Source organism: Chaetura pelagica, unplaced genomic scaffold (genome assembly GCF_000747805.2).
Source record: "Chaetura pelagica isolate M959 unplaced genomic scaffold, ChaPel_1.0 scaffold8, whole genome shotgun sequence".
Lineage (NCBI taxonomy): Eukaryota > Metazoa > Chordata > Aves > Apodiformes > Apodidae > Chaetura > Chaetura pelagica.
The window spans coordinates 548126-564513 of NW_009954544.1; positions in this window are offsets into that span (position 1 = coordinate 548126).

Sequence of the window (16388 nt, forward strand, 5' to 3'; positions counted from 1 at the left end):
TGGACTTCATGAGGTTGGCATTGGCCCACCTCTCAAGCCTGTCAAGGTCCCTCTGGATAGCATCCCTTCCCTCTGTGGTGTCAACTACTCCACACAGCTTGGTATCATCAGCAGATTTGCTGAGGATACACTCAATCTCACTGTCCATGTCTTCAACAAAGATGTTGAACAGCACTGGTCCTAGTACTGACCCCTGAGGAATACTCACTTGTCTCCACCTGGAAATTGAACTGTCTGGGTGCAGCCATGCAGCCAATCTCTTATCCACCAAGTGGTCCATCTGTCAAATCCATGTCTTGTCAGTTTGGAGACCAGGATGTCATGTGGGGCAGCGTCAAATACTTTGCACAAATCCAAGCAGATTATGTCAGTTGCTTTTCTACTATTGACCATCTCTGTAGCCTTGTTATGGAAGGTTAGGCATGATTAGCCCCTAGTGAAGCCGTGTTGGCTGTCACAAATCACCTTATTTTCCATGTGCCTTAGCAGAGTTTCCAGGAGCATTTTTTCGTGATCTTGCTGGGCACAGAGGTGAGGCTGACCAGCCTGTTCCCCAGGTTTTCCTTTTTAAAAATAGGGGCTATGTCACCTTTTTTCCAGTCAGCAGCAACCTCACCATATCTCCATGATCTCTGAAATATGATGGACAGAGGCTTAGCAACTGCATCTGCCAGCTCCCTCGGGACCTGTGGATGGTTCTCATCAGGTCCCATAGACTTGTGCCTTCATGTTCTTTAGATGGTCACGAACCTGTTCTTCTCCTACAGTGGGGGGTGCTTCATTCCCACAGTCCCTGCTTTCACCTTCTGTTGTATTTGCAGTGAGGCTGGAGCACTCGTCAGAAAAGACCGAAGCAAAGAAGTCATGGAGAACTTCAGCCTTGTCAGTATCCTGTGTAGCTAGGTCTCCCGTTTCCTTCAGGAGAGGGCCTACGTTCTCCTTGGTTGTCCTTTTCTCCCCAGCATACCTATAGAAGATTCTTTTATTTCTCTTTTCATCCCTGGGAAGACTAAATTCTATCTGGGATTTGGCTCTCCTAACCCAATCTCTAGCTGTTTAGATAACCTCTCTGTAATCCTCCCAGGGTACCTGTCCTTGTTTTGACCCTCTGTATGCTTCCTTCTTGAGTTTGAGCTTTTCTAGGAGCTGCTTGCTCATCCACCCTGGCCTCCTGGTGTTTTTATCTGACTTTCTCTTAATTGGGATGCACCACTCTTGGGCTTGGAGAAGGTGATCCTTAAACATCAACCAGCTTTCATGTGTCCCTCTTTCATCCAGGATGTTATTCCATGACACTCTCTCAAGCAGATCCCTGAAGAGTCTGAAATCCACCCTCTTGAAGTCAAGGGTAGTAAGCTTACTGTGAGCTCTCCTTGCTGCCCTAAGGATCTTGCACTCCATTTCATGATTGCTAAAACCAAGGCTGCCCTTAAGTTCAGCATCCCTCACCAGTCCATCCTTGTTGGTGAGAACAAGGTCCAGCATAGCACCTCTCCTTGTTGGTTCCTTGATTATGTGCAAAAGGAAGTTGTCATAAACACACTCTAGGAACCTCCTGGTTTGTTTGTGCTTTGCAGAGTTGTCCCTCCAACAGATATCAGCGTGTTTGAAGTCCCCCATAAGTACCATGACTTGCTAACGTGAAGCTGCTCCTATGTGTCTGTAGGGTGTCTCGCCTATGCAGCATGTAGCAGATCCCCACTGTGATATCACCTGTCCCTGCCTTCCCTTTAATCTTAACCCATAAGCTCTCAGTTGGCTTCTCCTCCATCCACATGGAGAACTCCAGGCAGTCTCCATGGAGACTCCATCTGGTCTTTGACTTAAGAGGGCAACACCCCCTTCTTGTCTCCCCTGCCTGCCCTTCCTAAGGGGTCTATAACCCTCCATCCTGACACTCCAGTCATAGGAGCCATTCCACCAGGTCTCAGTGATGCCAATAAGATCATAGCCCTGCAGGTACTCACTGCAGTCTAAAGCCGACTTGCTCAATTAGGATTTCTCTCTCTCTGGTTACTCATGGAAGTTCTCTTACGTTTTTGGATGAAATAAAGGAGGCTTTTTTTTATTTTTAGGAATTACCGGTTTCTCAGCAACAACATTGCCCTCTGGTGGATGCATGACTCTCAAAGTGGGGAAGTGGGCTTTCCTGCACATGCTCTCATGCTTTTTACATGATTTGAGTTGTTCTTCTAATTGGGATGTAACGTGGCTTCTCTCAGAAACAGTACTTCATATTCCACTTTCAGGTGTCATTAATATGAATGCATGCCAGGAAGGGAAAGTTTGTCTCAAGGTTTATTTTTTTCCCCCATATACTGTTAGCACTTTCAGCTCCTACCTGATTTATCTTATACACACTTAGTTACAATAAAGAAAAAGGTACATGGATTATCTCTTCTTCTTGTTTTTGTTTTTTTGTTTTGTTTTGTTTTTTTTAATTCTACTCAAATGTCTGTGAATTATGAAGGTGGATAAAATACTAAAGCTACACTGCAGACTCTATTACAAGCATCTTACAAAATCCAAACTTGTGTGATCTTTTTCTCCCAAGCAGTATTCATACAAAATGTATGCCATTAGTGACCATTGCATTAAGTGGGGTCTTATGGTAGATGGTAACATCTTATGGTAGACAGTAACACTTCTAAAATCTGGAAGAGATCTTCAGTATATAAGGAGAGTGAGTATTACCAAAAAAATGTCATAAATAGTAATACATGGATAAATTGAGCATGAGGAGAAAACATTTGACAAAAGACAGAAAAAGGCTTTGCTAGCGCCGTTAAAATTACTTCTAAAATACCCTTAATTAAAACTTCCTATTTCTAGCTGAGAAATGCTAGTCTCAGCCCAAATAACACTCAAGGATATAATGAAGTTGGTCACCAAAAGAGATGCAAAATAACACTAAATCATGGGAGGGGAAGAAAATAACCAAACCAAACCAAACAAAAAAAAAAACAACAAAAAAACCCCGACAACCCCAAACTATGAGACTAAAGGCTTTGGAGATGGAATGGAAAACTCTATGCAACCCAACAGTTAGGCTACAGTTGGTGATTATGATAAGTCTCTGATGGCTTTCTTATGTTTCCTACATAAAATCCAGTTTAAATGAGGGACCGGACCTTTGCCTGGCCTCTTGAAAGAAGTGGCGACTGACTTAGATGCCTTTGGAGCCCAACTCCTATTCACATACATTCTGTTTATTTCAAATAAAGTTTGCAGTTTGTCCTAGTATTTAGGACTTTAGTTTCCCTCTGGTATTATTTTAATTTACTTTCAGCATGTATTTCTTCTTGCTGTTTGAGACTAGAAGAATATAATTAAATTCTCATTTTTCATCAACTCCTGGGATAGTGGTCAATATTCTATGCCTAGTATTTTATCCTGAGACTAGTAACATGAATACATAGAACATGAATAGTCAGCAAGCAAAAAATAGTCCATTTAAAGACTTCTTATTTGAGAGTCTGGCAGCAACTATATTGTTTGTATGCGTGAGACGTTTTACTTTGGAGGTTTTCTTCAGAGTGCTTCTTTGGGTCCTCCATTTTTATGCCAAGGGAGTTTGTTGTTGTTCTTTTATAATTCAAGAATTGTGTATTAAATGTGAAGTCACCATTACTTGATGTGAAAAAAGGGATATTAAGGTATATGAAGGATTTAATGATTTAAAACATTCATTAGAAGTCCTGTTCCACTGGCTGTCCAGTGAAGACTTTCAATCTGGAGAGGACTGTGGAACTATTTCAAAGTGTGAAAAAAAATCAGAGTGTACAGACACCATAAATTACATCTCCTTTTAAACCTCTTAAAGTTTGATTGTATATCTCTTATGTACTAGGGTTTAACTATATAGATTTTAATTAGTGGAAAAGAGCAAGCTAAGCTGCAGCTAGGATAGATTTGAAGAAAATGTTTTCAGGTGGTATTTTTATCCCTCCCATAACAAGTACAATTAATAGATAAAACTATTCTTTTTTGCCTTTGCTGCTATCATTCATTATTGTTTTAAAAAATGTAAATACTGAGAAGATAGTTTGGACAAATATCAGTAGCAAGCTCATGATGGAAAAAATATTTCCATATCAGTAATAGGTAACTAAAAGCATGGTACCAGTGTCAGTGAAGAAAACTCTAGCTTCAATTACTGTATTCCTAGCTAAAATCTGAACATCTCTTTATGAAAATCACAGTGTCTGTGCTTTGGATGCTTTTAGATTGTTTAGATATGAAAAATTATTGGAATTTGAAGAGAGAGGAAGACTGAAGTCAGATATAAATTCCCTTTAAATTTGAAAGGAATGATCTTAAGAAACAGAAGTCTACTCTCACATAACACTTTTTGATGAGACAAAAGTATCAGATGTCTGTAACAAATTTGGATCCCAAAAACACACAAGCTGAAATTCCTGTGTTGCCTCATAATCTACTCCTTTTCAGAGATCATTCTAAGCATGTATAAAAATAGACTTACAATCATAATGAGAGTATTAACTGTTTTCCATTAGGCATATTGTTCCCATTTGATTTTTTTTTCCTTGCTGCTAATGATTATGGGATGTTTTCAGATTTCATTACAAATACATTATTGTTTTTTAGCTAAGAGATACTTTTTAAAATTATTATTATTTTGTGTGTATGTGTGTGCTTGCTTCTACGTCTCTTTTTCTATCTCTCTCTTTTATTAACCATATTTGGAATAAAAACCATGAAAGCGTTATCTCCCTGTTTCTTACAGAAGATTAATTGGAGTTGGGAGCAGTTACTTGAAAGTAGATTTGCAATGAAGCTTGTTTTTCAAAACTGCTCATATTCATAAGCCGTCTGCCAGTTCCTCCTTAATTTACCAAAGTTTCTAAGATCTTTGCTTTTTATGGAAATACAAGGAAAAACAATGCTGAGAAGTTTTGATCTGGGAAGAAAAAGGAAACAAAAGCCTCCATTATTTTCTCAATAATATAAAACAACCTATTAAATTAGAACAGGATTTAGGCAGTGGGAATTTTTTGCCAATTTGATTATTTGATCTGTATCTATTTGATATTGAAGATTAGTTACATGTTTCCAGTTAATGGAAAATTCAACCATGAGTCTGTGGATTTTTGCCTATGTCCTACTTATTCTGTTTTATTTTTTTGTTTTCCCTAACATATATTTTTCTAAGTACTGTGGAGTTCAGTTTAGCCAGGACTATGATTATTCCAGGTTGGAAAGAGTTATCGAGTAGCAGACAGCAAATTATGGAAGAGCCTTCTTAAGTAATCTGCAACAGAAGTGAACTTTTACATCACCTCTAGCATATGCCAAGGTAAATGTAACAGGATTCTGTGTATGGAAAAATGTGCATCCATAAGTATTGTTAATTGTTTAAGTAGTTTTTAATTAGCTCATTTACATTTTTCACTTTTTCAAAATTTCATACAAATTAATGTCCCTCCTATTTCTGTTAAAATAAACTTCATCTTTTTGATCTGCCCATTCTCAACTTCCATGCCCCTTCGATCACTTCTAAACAGTACAGTTCTTTATGAGCAGTTGTTTCCAATCTTGCAAAGTATACCCCATGAGGGCACTTCTCCCAATGTATTATCCTTCCTGAATTATTGCTCTGTTCACCATTAATTCATCAGATTGATTCACCCCCTTCCTTGTAGAGAAAAATTAAGATACAAATCCAAGTTTGAGAACATAGTAACAGGAAAGCTGAGGGAAACAAAATCACAGCAGTGACATGTTCTAGAAGAGGGTTGCAGCTGAAAATTAATTGGCGAGTGCTCACGCTGACAGCAGATAACTCATGAGTTGCATTCGCAGAGTGCATGAAAGAGCTTGAATCTTCAGACTCTGTGCCATAAATAAAGGAGACGACTTTCTGCAGAGCAGTTCCTACATCTGCTTACCATTAAACTGATTCATGATGTTAAAGGTAATTTGCTAGTACTATGTGAAATCTGTGTAGCTTTACTACAGTTGGGCCAATTCACGCTCTCTTGGGACCTGACTCTTCTGTGTCACTTAAAGTGTCAATCAGCAGCTGAGACTTCAAACATGAGCTAACTTCTATTAAGGTCAAGCTACTGGAGCAGCCAAAGGGCTAACAGCATTCTGAATTTGTGCTTGACATCTGCTGCTCAAAGCTTATGAGATTTATAAACTCACAGGGCAACATTTTGTTGATCAGGAGTTGTATTTTGTGTTTATGTGTGTGTGTATGTATCTGTTTCTCGGTAAAACTTTAAATTTCCTGGGCCACTAGTGAGATTTGTTATAAGGGATGTAGATGGATTTTTAAATGCATATTTACACTTGTTGACAAACAAGTGAATACTTTTCAGTGGGAATATTGCAGCAGGTTATTTGTGAATAGAGGGAGAAAATTCACTTTCATTTGTAAGGTTAAAAAGAAACAGCTTTAAGTCATGTGTCTGCAAATGACTTAATCTTTGTTAAAGATTTTACTGCAGTGCAAAAAGGATCCATACAAAGTTACTTGTACTGAGAATACCATATTGCATACATGCAATACTGAGAAGACCACAATTCCAGTAACACCTTCAAAAATATTATCAGTAAGTGAAAGTGCATATACAATTAGATCCTAAAATATTTGTAGCATTGTGACGCTGGAACTGTTACATTATAAAAAGATAAGATCAAAAGCAGTTGATGAAGCTGTAATAGCTAAATCTTACTTAAGCTATGGCTGAATCAGGTAGACATAAAATACAACTTGTATGTTGAGTATTAATTCCCAGTGAATAACAATTCTCATAGAAAATAAAAGTTGTAACTAAACTTCATGTTGAACGTCTTAGGGCTTTTAAAGGTATGAGAAATTCAGGATGGAGTGATTTCCCAGAATAGAGAAATAAAAATATGGTGTGCTGATAGCTTGGGCATCTCACATCCCAGATAGTATTTCATTTGTGTCAACAAATGAGTTTAAACTGGTATCTAAGCAGGTTCTACTGCACAAACAAATCAAGAAGAGACTTTAAAAGTTGCTTGTAAATAAGGCTCATGAGCAGCCTGTTTTTGAATCCCGGTTCAAATATTTTTATTTTATTATCCTTCGTTGCAAAGATTAGTAGTTTTCTGGGGGAAGGAATCTCTCTTCCCTGAAACTTCACTGATTGAGACAGTTGATTTTTACCACAGCGAGGTAGGTTGGATGTGAGAGCTCAGTGTTTGGAACTTTCTCTTCCATCCAGTCTTCTTCAAATTTTGTAATAGGAATACAATTGATCCTTCTCCCACCTCCTCTCTGCCACTCCCATTCTCAACTCTCAGTGAAAGGATAAACTTGATTGACACTTCAAAAACCAACTTGTAATGCCAGAGTGATTGTATCAAAACTCACTGTACTGGGTTTTGCAAATAACAGGCACAAAATGTCGGCAGGCATTTTATGATTATCTAGTAGGCTGCTACAATGGTGCAGTCATTCATTCAAACAAACAAACAAACAAACAAAAGTGCATGAAATAATTACAGAGAACACAGCTAGTAGTTGTGATCTTGAGCATGAAGTTCAGACAAGCATTTATAACCTTAGACAGTTGTGTTTGATACTGCAGAGCTCACCACTCTGAAAAGCAAAATCATTATGATTAATTCATCCTTCAAGAAACACTCTACTAATCTCTTTCAGGAAAGTACTTCTCTCAATAACCAAACAATTATAAAAACTTTTCTGTTATATACCCCACTCTGACTTTTCATTAGAAATAGCCTATAAAAGTATCAGGTTTGCAGTCCTGGTTTTACAGTTAGGTTATGTGAGCATTTATTGCATGTCCTAAGGAGTGAAATTATAGCTAAGATTCAGTATGAATGGAAACACCCTGTTCTTCCTTCCTTCCCATCTTATCACATTTCAAATATGATCCTGAGCAGCCAGTACAAAGTCAGACACAATGTCAGTTTGGACTGTATTGGACTGGTTAGTATTTAACTTTTGATTGTGTTAGTATACCCAAAATAATTAAGATTGGCTTGAAGAAGTGTCCATTCTGTTGGGCCTTTTCAGCCACCCTTTTTACAATCATCCTGTCTGAACTAATAGAAAGTAAAGAATGGTTAAAATGTAATGAGAAGTAATGGACCTTAAACAGACTGACTGTTGATTGGGTACCACCAATTTGCAGCATTTGTGCTTCCTTCAGGGCCATTGAGCTGTACAGCTACCTAGCAACCATGAAATCTGCTATGAGATATTCTCATACAGAAAAAAACTGCACTTGCCAGCACTGTACTGTGATAATTGAGCTGGCAAATAGCTGAAATTGCTGTGCAAGAAATACCTTTACATTCTGCAATAAGTTAAGCCCTGTACTGTGCATCACAACTGAGATTATAAACCCTTGCCTCTCAAGAAAATATTCTCATACTTCAACTGTAATTTCTTTCTGTATGCGAAGTTGTCGAGCTGATGGGGGTTATCTCATGCTTTCACTATCAGAACACTGTAAGCATTTATTAGTATTCTGTTTTGCTAATCTGCAATAACACAGAAACGTACATTTGGACGAACCAGATCTGGACCTCAGCTTCTTCAAAATATTTTTATTGTACTTCTTTGCTACATGTTTGGATTTGGAAACACTTATTCCCCTGTGCCTTATTTTTTCATGTATAAAAGAAGACAGTTTTTACATACATCATTGGATAGAAAAGGTGGAGAGGAAGAAGTTTATTTCCAGTGATGGAAATGTTAATTCTTTCATTGCTATTTTGTGAAGTGATAAGGTAGAAATGGTATTGTATGTTTCGTGTAGTAGCAAGATGGCCGAATCTTTTTGTATCTGGTCCCCTGGCTCTAGCTTTAGCATGGCCATTATGCTTTGTTCTAATCGCATAGGGAAATGGCATCAAAAGCACAGCATCACAGCCATCTAGTGAATTCCTGTCTGTTGAAAATGTGACTAACAATCTAACCTACTGTGTTAAACTCCTTTTTCAACATAGAAAATGAAAAACTTATTGTAGCCCATATTTAAAAGATAATTTTGCCCTAAAATAAGCCCTTATAATACATTTCTCACATCTAATTTAAATAATAAAATTATGTATAAACAAGGGTTGTGGTTGTGGTGTTTGCTTTTTTTTTATTTATTTGTTATAGTTGAAACTAATACTGCTTTGTCAGATATGATGAAGGAAATGTTTTAATATCCTGTTGTGGACAATGTCCTAGCACATTAACATAGCACATTATTCTGATTTTGTCAGATCAGCTCTATCTCCTTAAAAGATTGCTTTCTGAATAGAGGTCTTTAAATGCTTTCAGGACTGTACTGTCATCACTTCGTTATGCTCAATTAAGATGTGTTAATATATGGATATTTTATTTTAGATTAATTTTTAAGTGCAATATGAGGCAGTAATAACAAGCTTATGAGGGTAGAAAAAGAAATGGCATTGGGAGCTAGGTCATTACTGTAAAAAATAATTCAGGAAAATTTGTCTGATTAAAAACTGCATATCTTATATGACAACATTTCTGACTTTTTTACTGTCTGCATCTTTTTTTCCCTAACAAATGTGATTGCAGCCCCCCCAACAAATGTGTATGTGTGCTTTGATTTCTCCTCTGTTTCACAAGTCTGGGATGCAGTCAGGAGGAAGATTACCTTTGCCTGATTTATCTGACAAATCACAAATGTGAATAGCACAACTGGCGGCTCATCAAATTAGCTAAACACTGAAGTGGTAATACAGATGTGACCTCAGACCATTTGAAAATATCCACCTCCTCACAATGATCTGCTTGTCCAAAGGAAATAATGAAAAAAGGAGTAATTAATTCATTTATTACATGTCAGTCAGACAGTTCCAGTTTTGAGTTTGGCAGTTTTAGGGAACAGATCACAGTATACATGGAAGGCTAAGTATGAACATTACAGTCTTTTATCTGTGGCAAGAGTCTTATCCCGAAGACAACTGCTTTTAGTACTGTATCTTCATTTCATGTGTTTTTCTAGGAATATAGTTTTGCTTAGAAAAATTAACAGCGTTATTACCATGACTTTAAAACTTTGTGATACATTTTGATCAAATAGCACAGAACTTGAAACAGCACTAAGTGAAATATATAATGCGTGTGCTAAACCCCTCAAAACACAATTGTGAGTGGGGAATTGGCTTAGGAAGGACCAATTATAAGTCATTTATGCAGGGATTGTACCATTTTTAGCTGTGATTTCCTGAGCAAGCCCTCACAAACCCTTTCTCCTGCAGAAACAGCTGCTCCATCTAGAGCAGATCATGTAGGAGGAATATGCTTTTTGTTGACCTTGGAGATAACTCTTTCTGGAATAGCTTGTCAAACTCTGTGCCAATGGTACAAGGAAGAAGAGTTGGAGACATGAGATTCAGGAATGGGCTATTAATTGGAAGGGCTCAAAATATACCTCAGACTGAGCCCCCTCTGCTGCTCACCCCACCTGGCAGAAGGGAAAGGGGAGAGGTGACTGCGGAAGAGACGAAGAAGGCTGTTGAATTTTACATGTGGAGACGGGGGGGGTGTGAAACAGTCCCATAACTTTAAACGGGTGTTACCCAGCCTGGGGCAGGTGTAGACCGACATGGGGCAGCATCGTCAGGGTGGTGCTGCTGACCGCTCGGGCTGCGCAGGGCCGGCCTGAGGGGCAGGTGCTTGGCTGCCCTTGCCACCTGCGGCGCTCTCCTCTGTTAGGAAAAGGAGCCTTAATCTCTACAGCGATGATACTTTGGGCATGCGTGTGTGGGTGCACTTAATGTCCTGTAGAAGATCCTGTTGCTTTTAAAGCAGAATTTTTCAAGGAACAAGGATGCAGTGCTTGGCACCATTCTGCCGCCTTCCAGGTGCTGGGTGAGAGGTTTTCCACACACTGGGGCTTTGCGCTTCAGGCTGGTGACTTAAAGATCTCACTTGGTTTTGAAGCTGAATTTTGGCAGGGTACGTGCATGTTGCTGCTCTTCCTTGACTTCGCTCCCTCAGGTCTGAAGGGTTTTCAGCCCAGAGAAAACATGTAATAGTCTAAATGAGACAGTGATGTGGAACCTTTCACAGAATCACAGAATCCTAGGGGTTGGAAGGGACCTTGAAAGATCACCTAGTCCAACGCTCCTGCCAGAGCAGGGTCACCCAGAACACATCACACAGGAACGTGTCCAGGCGGGTTTGAATGTCTCCAGTGAAGGAGACTCCACAACCTCTCTGGGCAGCCTGTTCCAGTGCTCTGTCAGTCTCACAGGAAAGAACTTCTTCCTGATATTCACATGGAATCTCCTATGCTCCAGTTTGCATCCATTGCCCCTTGTCCTATCACTGGTCATCACTGAAAAAAAGCCTGGCTCCATCGTCCTGACACTCATCCTTAAAATATTTGTAAATATCGATGAGGTTGCCCCTCAGTCTCCTTTTCTCCAAGCCAGAGACCCAGCTTCCTCAGCCTTTCCTCATAAGGGAGATGTTCCACTCCCTTCATCATCTTTGTGGCTCTGCACTGGGCTTTTTCAAGCAGTTCCCTATCCTTCTGGAACTGAGGGGCCCAGAACACAATACTACAGATGCAGCCTCACCAATGCAGAATAGAAGGGGAGGAGAACCTCTCTTGACCTACTAACCACACCCTTTCTAATGCACCCCAGGATGCCATTGGCCTTCCTAGCCACAAGGGCACATTGCTGGCTCATGGTCATCCTCCTGTCCACCAGGACCCCCAGGTCCTTTTCTCCTACACTGCTCTCCAGCAGGTCAGCCCCCAACCTGTACTGGTACATGGGGCTGTTCTTTCCCAGATGCAAGACTCTACACTTGCCCTTGTTGAATTTCATCAAGTTTCTCACTACCCAACTCTCCAGCCTGTCTAGGTCTCTCTGAATGGCAGCACAGCCTTCTGGTGTGTCAGCCACTCCTCCCAGGTTAGTGTCATCAGCAAACTTGCTGAGGGTACACTCTGTTCCCTCATCCAGGTCATTGATGAAAATATTGAACAACACCAGTCCCTATGTGTGAATGCAAATGCAAAATCTAAGAGAATGGTTAAAATAAAATATTGTGCATTATTAACTGATGCTGAAGTCGATGCAATTTCATGTAACGTATTAAAGAGAAACAATTTTAGTCAGCCAATGATGGCTTTAAAGCAAGGTATTAACTTCTGGGTTTGTTATATACCTGCTTCTGTGCAATGTGAATGGGTGAGTGAAATCTGGTGTTCATTTTCCATCAAGTGGATTTGAAATCAGCACTGCAGAGATACATTTGTTGTAGTTGTAGTTTTCTTCATTTAATCTTCCCTTGTATGAAAAATGATAGCTACTTTTATGAAGTGTCGGTTTTCAAAGTCTTTTGGAGCTCTTTCTTAATATTAACATGTTTTGACAGATGTAAGCTTTAAAGGTTTTGTTCTTTATGCCAGTTCTGTAAAACCAAAATCATCTCTGATAGCAAAGCTTTAACTTGTGGTGTTCACATTTGTTCTTTTGCTGGAGAAAAAGAACAGTCTCAGTGTCAAGAGTTTCATCTGCACTGAAAACTGCAGGAAGCATGGCAGGACTGGGTCTTGATGTGGTACTCATACTGTGGAGTCTTTCACAGGTTTGAATTTATAAAGACCTCATTCATCATGTAGATTAACCTGGTTTTGGCTTTTAAAAAATTAGAATGCTTCTTCACTCAATATCACTGTATATGGCTTTGGCAGAGCCTAGTATCCAGGTGATCATAAGTACATATGTTAAAGGATACATTTTGAGTTATGCTGATGCTTTCTGGTTTTTATTCTGAAACTTAATTTGTTACGTCAGTATCAAAATCTAAAACCCAAAACGTTACTTCTACCCGCTCCTAGAGGATATATTATCTTGTAAAAGAATAACATACTTCATAGCTTGTGAATGGTGTAATTATTTGAACTATCTGCATTATTTTTTTTTTGAGGCTGTTGTGGTTTCAGCCCAACACAACAAAGAGACAGCCACATGGCTGCTCACTCAGCTGTCCCCTACACACACACTCTGGGATGGGGAGAACAAAGGCCAACAGAAACTCATGAGTTGAGACAAAGGACAAGGAGGGTTCTTCACCGACTAAGGTCCTGAGCGAAAAAGACTCAAGTTGGGGAAAAAAACCCAAGAATTTAATTTCACACCAATCAAACACACAGAGGACACCGACAACACACAGAGCAGGGCTTGCACATGTTACCCCACCCCTCCCTTCTTCCCGGGCCCAAATCCCTTTGTTCCCGGTTTCTGTCCCTCCTTCCCCCCAGGGGCACAGGGGGCAGGGGATGGGGTTTAGAGTCAGTTCACAGGCTGGTGGTTCCTGCTGCTCCTTCTTCCTCAGGAAGAAGGATTCCTTACAGTCCTCCCCTGCTTCCCCACAGGGTCCCTCCCATGGGAGAGAGTCCTCCATGAACCTCTCCTTCCTGAGTCCTTCCCATGAGGTCCGGAGCTGCTCCAGCCTGGGCTTCCCACAGAATCACAGGCTCCCTCAGGAGCAATCACCTCCCCTGGCACCGGGGTCTTCCAAAGCTGCATAATCAGAGTCTACTGGCCCCAAAATCCAAATCCACTGGCCAAGTTCACCCCTCCTGGCGCCTCCAGGGAATGTTCCACCACGTTCCTCCACGAGTGCAGGGGCACAGCTGCCATCTCACCATGGGCTGCAGGGAAACTTCTGCTTGGGCACCTTCCTCCCCTTCTTCCTCACCAACCACCAGCACCGCTCTGCCCCTCCAGCACTGCTCCTCTCCTTTTCTTTAAGTGCTCTCTTGGCTCAGCTCTAATCTTAGTTCTTTCGTATGTTAATCGCCGAGGTGCATCTATTGTCCATCTAATGGCTCCTTGGCTGGGTTTGGAGCAGGGGGAGCTTCTTACTGGAGCCACCCCTGGGGCCTTTCCACTGCTACCAAAAAACCCACCAAACCAAACCAGCACAGAGGCAGTTTAAAATACATCTGTTAATAGGTTTGAACTTTTAGTAATGGAAATTCCTTTGGAGTTCTATGATACTTTAAAGAAAAATTAATACCTTAGGATTACCTTAAAATCTTGGAAGTTAGACCATTACTGGGGATGGTTGGGTAAAAGTGGTAGGTAAATAACACATAGTTTTGCTCAGGAGTTTCCCTAGCTGGCTCCTCTTATTCCCACAGTAGTCATAGAGAAGTTTGATATATTGTAATATTATCCAAAAAGCCTCTGAATATATGTGTTTACACTTCCCATTTCTCAGCACAATGTGTGGGAACTTGTGGTATAACCTGGTGATGAAACTTAAGTGATGGCTAAGACAAAGCACCAGAGTAAATTATTCCATATTCTCATGTTACTGCTTGGTTCCTTCTCTCTCTGTGCCTAAGAGTGCTTCCTATCAGCTGTAATTAATTAAGGAGTAGATACAATTCAGCTGGGGGATACCAAACTGTAGCAAATACTTGCTATGTGGGTAATTGAGTTCTGAGCTTTATTATCTTATCAGTTGTGAGGAGACCAACAGATTACAAGGAGGGGGTCATTTAGCCTTATAAATCAGTTTTTTCATAAATGGCTCTGGGTGTGGTTTTCGGTTAGTAATTAATAGTTAATTAACTAACATTAGAATCAATGCCCATGTAGCTCATTACTGTCTTTTGTCTGGCGCCTACTCCAGTTCAATGCCAGAAAGTACAAGTAAGGACATAGTATGACTGCTCTAATCTTTTGTAGCTTATGGCTTCCTGAGTTACAAGTGGTATCTTCTTTGATAGCTGTAGCTGGACTTGTGTTCCACATCATTGTCTAATCCTGCTTTGAAATAAACAGCAGTCACACCTCAACTGTGGACTGTGTGAAGGATGATCTCTTGCTTTACGACCTTTCATTCAAAGCTCTTGTGTCCTTGTATTGGTGAAAAGTTGCAAACAGGTGTGGTGTTGATTGCTTACCTTCCAATTTCAAAAGAGACTATAGTTTTGCACATTAGTCAAGCTGCTACAGTCAATTGAGTAGTCCTATGCTGTTAAGTTTTTCCTCTTTGAACAGGCTTTTTTTTGTGTGTGTGTGGTTTTAACTCTCCTTGCAATCCTTCTCCTTTCTCTTCTGAGATGGGGTGGGGAACATGAGATCAGCATGAACTTGTGCAATGGCTTTCTCTCGGTGTGATAGGGTTGAAAGCAGCTTGTGATGGCATGTTTGGACTACAAGAAATGTGTTTATTTTGTACTGGTGAAACTAGATCAGTGTGAGGTCTATATCTTTAAAGCACTTGGAGTCTGAATACCAGTGCTGGGGAGGGAAAAGGGAATGTAGCACACAAATGAATGAGTGATAGCTGGTCCAGTTTACAACACCTGAAATCACATGAATACAGTATTCTGGGATATGTTGGCAACTTTTTCGTTGCCTCGAGTATCAAAATTAGATCAGTACTAGGTGCTAATTATGTTTTAGTGAAAATTGAGGGTATCTGTTGATAACACTCAAGTATATTTTTATCAAGAAAGAAGGAAGGGAACCCAAAACTGGAGAGAAGCCCCCAAAATACTTGGAACCAAAAGGTATTCTTTGAAAGCTGAAGAATAAGAAGCTCAAAGCGTATTCTGAGCAGCTAAAGCTGAAGTAGACATTTTTTTAAAAAAATTAATTTCATTAATCTCTTTTGTATTATAGCTGTATCTGGTCATGTCAGAAATGTGAAGCAAAAGTTTTCAAATTCAGTGGGAATTCCTATAGTCTTAGAGGTTCCAGAGTTGATAAATAGACTGTAAATACTTTGTGTTAAATTTTAATAGCGTATGAATGAGATTATTTTAATTGCAGTCCTTTGTTTTGTATGAAAATTCGATTCAGAGTGTAAAAAAGTCAAATTCTGAGCATTTTGGTAATACTTTGAATAAATATGAGCTGCAAAACCAGCTTTTGGCTTCCCAGCTTAAGCAGAAAAAATAATGGAATGTAGTATTCTGTGTCTAGAGAACACAGGATTATGCTCCAGATCTGTAAGTGGAGTATGCATATGTGTGTGTTCTTGCTTTTCATTTAATAGACTTGTTTTGTGAATTAAAATCAAGCAGAAATTCCTGAAAGGAAAAAAAAAAAATAAAACCACACAAAGTCAGAAATATGACTGTGGTCAGGCTAACTAGACCACTGAAGTCTTGCACGTTGGTGGTATGTTGAAGGAAATAAAGAATGGCTGTTAATTCTGTATTGCCAGTGGATGGATTTCTAGATAAAGGAAAAAAAAATAAAGTTCCCACTTCTGTGCAGATTGATTGTTACCTCTTTTAAACAGCTGTGAAATCAAGTAATGAACTGCTGCTAATATGGTATAAGCAGATTTTTTTGTTTGATCTGTCTGATTCAGACTCCTTGTTCACAGATGGCTGATCTACTCAGAAACAAGT